We start from the raw sequence: 7,863 nt of genomic DNA, 5'->3' as shown, positions 1-7,863 counted from the left end.
TATAGCATTGATGTCGACTATATACAATGACTATTATATATCTCTCTTATTTTAAAATCCAGCATTCGTAGTGATCTTGTCTCTTTTTCCATGTCATTCAGTAATCTTACATGGTAATACTTTTTCCACGTCATTCAGTTATTTTACATGGTTCTACTTGATCCACTGCATTTGTGAATAGAAATTTTGTAATGTTTTCTTAATCCATCTCAAAAGAGTATGTGAATAGAAAGTTTGTAATAATGGAATAGAATTTTGAATTCTTTAACAGTTAAATAGAAATTCTTTAACAGTTAATATTATATTTTATTTCTATTAAACACTAACGGCTGCTGCAATGAGTCTACAGTTGTCTTACAGTGCATATGAATAATAATCAGCTACACCTTATAACATACAACATTATGATGGCCTCATTACATGTTTAAATATTAACCATCATCAAGTTGATATTTTATTTTACTTCTATTAAGCATTGGTGGTGGCTGCAATGAGTCTATGGTTGTCATACAATGCATATGAGTAATAATAAGATATGCCTTATAACATATCGACTTCAATGATTCTAACATTGTGTTATCGGCTTCATAGTCTCTGCCTCCTGTGTTTTCTCTTCACTCAGCAGACATACCGGCTACCGACTTCATACTCTTTGGCTCTCGTTTTTTCTCTTCACTCAGTAGCAGGGACTTGTTGCTTTGCAGCCTCCCTTATTTGTATTGTTTTGTTGTTTATATCTATATTCCTTATAGCCATTTTTCAAAAGTTTGGTAACTCCTTTCAATTAGTGGAAATTGTCATTTGATTTAAAATGAAACCAAAATTGTTAGACATCTTCTTAATTGCAAATATGATTTTACAATTGATTTCCAATCTTCTAATTACAAATATGTTTGTATTTGCATGAAATTTAAAGTAACTGAAAGTTTTTTTTTTAATATGTCCCTTGATATTTGTGAAAAATAAATAGAATATAAAAAACTTGTAATTAACAAGCTATATGAAAAAACACAAAATCAAATATAAGCCAAAAAAAATAATTATCACATTTTAAGAAATATACCTATTGAGAATTGTGAAGTTATTTATTATGATCAAAATGATATTCAAATTATTATTATTTTATTCATTTTTAGTGTTTTGACCTAGATATGTTTCAGTTTTACTATGAAATAGGTATATTTAATCTTTCTTGTGGTGTTTTGAGTAGGTCAATCATTGTTAGCAGGTCTTCATTATGTTCTGAATAGGTTACTTTGACCATAGAGTATAATTTTATCTCTTTTTCAAGATCTTCAAACCTACGAAAAAGGAACCCCCGTGGAGTCCTCTTTCAGCTCTTTTCAGACTCCCAAAATATGAAAATATTGTCGAGCACTTGGATTTTCAAACTCGTAAAATTAAATGAAAAGACGTCTACTCAATGTAAGTTTAACCCTTTTCTAGACTAAGATAGACTGACTACGAAAAAGGAAAACCTTAGTCAAACATGGCTAAGAGGTTCTCTTGGGTATTGTTTTCTACCTTTTTGGACCTAAGGGACTACCTACGAAAAGGGACATTTGGAGTTTTCTTTTTCTCTTATTTTTCAAGTGCTCTAGACATGAAAAAGATGTTGAGTTTTACCTTCACTGGAATCATAAAAACATCAAACAACGATGGACTCGTTGATCGTGTTGGGGTCAAACCACTCCTTAGGTTTCATTAAATATAATTTGATGAATTCATCCAAAGGATGAACTTATAGATCAAGCATATGTTAACCTCCTTAAGCTTGTCAAAAATTAAAGAGGTATTGACCAGTATGTTTGGAGAAATTTAGAAAACAAGGGATTTAATTTTGCTAATGGCAGTGAGTTGCTCTTGAACACGACACTCTTCCACTTCATCTTCATGTTTGTTGAGTTGGGTAATCTTCTTTTCTTTTGGTTATCATAACGTTTTTAGAGCCTCCATTTCGGTTTTAAATCAATGTTGCCAACTCCATTCAGCGTCTTCAGTGTGTTCAAGAGAAGTCATTCAGTTGATGTTTGTTACAATACTCTTGAGCCTTCATTTCATGTCTTCCTTTCTTGATCTAGTTCCATGTCAGCATCATTCTGATCATTTTGTCTCAATCATGATACTTGTTTCGTATCGTTGATGGGGGATATATCAAGGCCCTCCTGCAATGGGTCGCTTCCTATCGACATCAGCACATCATCCAGGAAGTTGATTTAAAAACACCATTTGGTACCTTGGTGCTTGCATACAGCAATGACAAGTTTCCTCGCTCTTGGTGACAATTTTACATCAATGGTCGTCGACCGAAATATTGGGTGTGTTGTTCGACATCAACTCATTCATTCACACCATACAGATTGTACTGTAGTACCTTGAAACCCATTAACACCATCAGTTGTTTCTCTCACATATTTTAATGACTTATATCATTGGCCAGTAATCAGATGGTGTCTACCATGTTTGACTCTAGCTCATTGATTCACATGGTTAGAATCATACATTAGTTGGTCATGTGAATGAGATAGAAGACCTTGGATCTAGTTTCCACCATCCGGGCTGCGATTGCAAGATTATACAAAGATCACAATGTATGATGGTCATGATCATATAGATAGTCATCCAGTCATGGGTCCACCAGTTGTATATGTCGACACGTCTTTTGATCATTACACATGTTATGTTAGCTTATGAGTTGAGGATGGTTATGTCTCCCTCAGAAAACAAAGATTTCATGTTATAAATATATTGTAACAGATGAAGCTCACTGGTTTTCCTTGATCCCTACCTGTCACAAGGTAAATCACTTCAGTCATCAGTCATCATCTTTGACTTTGAGCTTTAGGGGGCATTATGTTATAGGTCATTTTGTGACATCTAATCCGTGAACCTCCTAATGGGATCAATCAACATCCTATTCCCCCTCGTCACCATCTTGAACAAATCCCTATACATGTACCTTTTTTTTCCCATAATTTGAACCCTAAACTACTTCATTTGAGCTAGTTTGAGGACCAATGCTCCCTATAGTCCTACTACAGTACGTTCACCAATAGGTTTCTCCGTTATGGCCTACGTTGGTCACTAGCAGGTTTCTCCCCTTTGCACCCATGTTGGTTCTAGAAATCTAGGAGAATGATCGAGATTCAAAAAGCTTCCTCTTCTAGGAGTTTCCAAAAGTTGTTTTAACTACTTACCTTGGATAAAACATTCGGATCATATCCTTCCCTACATTGGAGTTTTGACCACTTATCCTTTTATCCTATCCCTCCATCAAAGGTGGATCTCTTACCCTATATTGGTAATTGGATAAGAACTCCCAACTTACCATACTTATCCATATATTCCCGGCCTTCCATGTGGTTGGGGGTTGGCTTTTGGAGAGTGATTCTGCCCTTATGATGTTGTAGTGAGTGGTCATCATCTCATGGATTTAGGGTGATTGGAGGTGCATATTGTGACAAGGAAAGGACAAGTTAACAACTTGGAGGAGCTCTTCTACAAGGTCAACTGCTATTTATGCTTGTAATCTCCTTCCATTTATATTAATGCAAAGAATTCATTGTTTTCCTATATGTTATGTTGTTATTTTACTTATTTCAATACCATGTTGATCTATTTATTGAAGTACTTAGATGATATTGCATAGATCTTGTAGTTTCTTGGCTTGTTTTATCTGACTTTGTAAGTTCTAATTTTGGCAATCGGAGCTGGGATTGGAGCTTCCAAGCTAAAGAAGGAGTGAAGCATGTGAAGGGTTCCAGGTAGGCCTCACTCCATAATCTATTTACTTTAAGTAAAAACATTGTGTTCCTTGTCTCTCTATTGTTATAGGTTAGCCACCGACCTAGGGGAGATACTTTTGTCCACAATCGTAAATCATATACAGAAAGAAACTAGACATTTTCTTCCTTAAGGGATTTTTAATTGAAAATTCACTAATTTCTTTCCTTCCAAATATTCCAAAGTAAAAATTTTGGGAAGTATGCCATGCTATATTAAGTACATTACTATTGAAGGAATATTTTCTCCACTAATATAATGCCTCATGAACCTCTATAAAATATATATTTGATTGATGGAAAAGTATTGGCCCTTCATCCCATAGATAGTTTCAAACCTTGCACGTTATACAGAGATGGTTTTGAATTTATTCCATGGCTAGATGCCAAGGATATCTCAATGGACCCATAAAACCTTATTGGATAAGATTTTCCTAAGATAGAGTTTTGCTAATCTTGAGAATCAATAGAAATGTTGATATTTTGGCCACAATTATGTGTTCCATATTGGTCCCATTTTCTAGAAGAACTCACTTAGGGATATCAAGCTACTAAAAAATATTATTCTACTTTAGCTTTGAATTACCTATCTCCTCTCCACCCCATCTTATAATATCTTCTTCTACGGTAATATTAATGACATGGAAATGAGGAATTCTTTCAATTTGTTGGTGATCTTGATTCCTCCATTAAATGGGTCATCTCTTTCTAGGGAGACATTTACATATCCCTAATTGTATCCCCTATCATCTCCTAATATTGGTTGGTCCCAGTACATTCCACTTCCAAACTCACATATCAAATTAGTGGCAAGAGTACTCGAATATGTCTCACATCAACTTCACATTTAATAAATCAACCAAGACTTTCAACAATAATGATTCTGAGGAATGGAGAGAGTGGATACCTTTGCTGGATTACCCTAGAGGGGTTGAAGGTTTTGGAAAGTGAGTGAGGAAGGTAGAGGATATTAAGCTCATAATCCAAGAGACCCATTTTCCTATGAAACCCAAAGGCTTGAAGTATTTGGGAGAGAAATTTCTAGCCTTTCTAATCATAGGCTTTGGACATGTCAAGTTTGATAAGCATCCCAAGGAATATATGATTTCTTAGAGAGTGTATGAATTCATGGGAAAGGATAATACCATAATTGATTTGGCAGCCTTCCACAAACCTCCATATTCCTTAGGTACAATGGTGTGAAATAAGGGAAGTTAGAAATAATATTTGTTATCGTTTTGTAAAATCATTACATAAAGAGATAAGTAGAAACATATATATTGTATTAGCTTTCTAATCCTCAAGGATGAGAGCCAATAATTTTGAATTAAAGGCTTGGAACATTGGTCATGATTGCCTCAATTTATATCCTTTCTCATAATGTGCAAGCAAGTCTAGAAAAAAATTGTTGTAAATCCATAGGGTCATGGACATTTATTTGGGGCCATATCTTTGACTATCTATTCCACTTTTCTGAAATATATTGACTACATGAGATTACTTTGATATTCTTCAGTGGAATAACCTTCAAAATCACTTTTATATTCTTCTAATATTAGAAGTGGAATGGTCTTCAAAATTCATTGAGTAGCGCCAATTTTATTCATCTTGGGGTCTTATAAAAGGGATTCGAACTGCCTAACTAATTCATTTTCCAAATCCTCGTGTTTTTTTGAACTTAAGACCTTGTTTTGTTTTAAGCAAGGAGATACAATTGGAACTTCTAAAGCAAAGAGCTACAATTGGAACTTCTACGTTGAAGGGGAGAGTTGTAGAAAAAACATATAAGATGAATTATATACAATAAGATTATATAAAAGTCATGAAGACTGTTATCCAAAGTCTAAAAGGAAAAAAAGAATATGGTTGAATTATCAAAAAAATAATGCAAATGAGGATAAATAGCAATGCCTATAGTATCTCGATAGAGCTTCTATATGCCCTCAGAAGAATTATCCACCTAAACATTCTTTCTCCGAAGTATGCAACGAGGGTCCACACACTACACAATGGCTCATGTAGGATCTTGAATGAATTTGACATGACTCTTCCATTAAGCATGAAACAATCAATCTTCTTGTCTCGCCTTTGGAGATACAATGTCTCGAGTAGAAAATATTCACATTGTAGCTCCTTGTTCCTTAGAAACCCTATTGTGCTACATACACATCAAGCCTAGATCATAATATATATGCTTTTGGGAAAAGGATTCATATGATAAATTTCTTTAATATTTAATTTAATTGTTGTAGAAGAAAATTGATGCATTTTAAATTTTGCATAGAGGGAAGTCTTCCTTGGATAGTTTGCTCCTTAGAGAATGTATTAAAGTTTTCTTTTTAACCTTTACATAGACTACTATTTTGACCATGATTTTAAGTGTATTTTTTGTTTTTTTTTGGGAGGGAGGACGTGTTTGTTTATTCAGATAGTTTATTATTTAGGGAACAAATTTATACCCAAGTGCTTTAATGAACTAGAATTGACATTAATGGAAATTAAATAAATCAGGATTTCTACCCATGTGCTTTAATGAACTAGAATTGAGATTGATGGCCATTAAATGGTGTTTCTGTTTAAATCAAATCCTATGGTGATTTAATAACTAATAGCATCCTAATATTTGTAATAGTTAAACTTTGAATGGGAATTTTCTCTATAACATATGAATCATTCAACAAATGATCCTTGCGTACATGCAACAAGGCCTGATAAGATCATTGCATTAATTCACACATGAATTTATCATATTAGGAATAAAGTATGGGATGGAGAAATTATTGTTTGGTTCTTCCTCCATTATTTTTCATGTGGTTGACACCACACTCATCCATATAGTTTCAAGAATTAGATCATCAGTATCAACGCTAGATCTTCTATGATATACTCTAGGTAGGACCAACATATCCAAGCCGAAATGAGATAAACTAAAAATCTTTCAGAGTATGCAAATGATTACACCTCTAGATCTCACATAGTTGACCTGCATAATCTGCTCTAGATCTCACCCATGTGTCCATAATTACTGTCCTACTTACCAAAGACATTGAGCTCATACCTTGATCACTAGCATCAATATTTCCTCCTATTACTTGGATGATGGATCATTAAGTGATTCCACTCCAGCCGGGTGGGGTACTATTGGGCACAATCATAAGCTATTTATTATTTCTTTATCACATTGGATCCACATCTTCCTCGATCGAAGAAAACTTGTTCTCTTAGCACCAATCTCAGGTTACTTTACACAGGCTATTTAACACAATGGATCTAAGACACCATTAGATTCATTTAAGATTATATCGCATATGATCTGTCACCGGACTTTGAATCTAACAAATCCATCAAATTTGTAGTTATCTTAGTAGGTTTAGGTATCCAAGAGGTAGATCTATCTATTTATTCACAAATCCATGCATCTCCATGCATGTTTAAGGCTAAGACCACATTCATAAGGCTATGTTCCCATAAAAAATTATTCCATGTATCTATGATATTTAAAAGATGATGATGTCAGATGAACCCTACATGCCATTCTTCCAAAGAACTTCCCATGCCTTCCAATTTTCACTCCAACTTGTAGAGATAAAATATAGTAATTTATTAAGGGACCCAGAAAACTCTAGAAAGCCCAGAAAACAACCCTTTCAGAATTGTGATGTTACGACATCCTCATGTGCATGGAAAGTATAAATTTTATGGTTGTAGATATACTAGCAATTGCCTCGAAAGGAGAAAAGAGAGGCTGATAGAATTGTTAAATTGGAATTGTTGAGTTGGAAAAGTTCTACTTTGTCTATACATATCAAAGAGAGTTGTGGTGCCATACGCACACTTCTCTTAGCAATGAAAAATGAGATCTTATTGCCACCTACAATATAAGATATGGAAGTTATTCAAATAATGGTTCTTATATTTCTAACAATGGAAACTTTTATTATTCTATGTCATCTAATGGACCCGTAGATGCATGGATATTTTGTATGAACTCTCTAATATGGTATTCACCTAATGTTGTACAATACCAAAAAAATATACTTAAAAGGTAAACTGAACAGATTTCCACTCATAAGCAAAGACA

Source organism: Pinus tabuliformis, chromosome 8 (genome assembly GCF_031772625.1).
Source record: "Pinus tabuliformis cultivar Carrire ecotype Pingquan chromosome 8, CPIR1, whole genome shotgun sequence".
In the NCBI taxonomy this organism is placed as follows: Eukaryota; Viridiplantae; Streptophyta; class Pinopsida; order Pinales; family Pinaceae; genus Pinus; species Pinus tabuliformis.
This window is presented reverse-complemented; position numbering follows the sequence as displayed.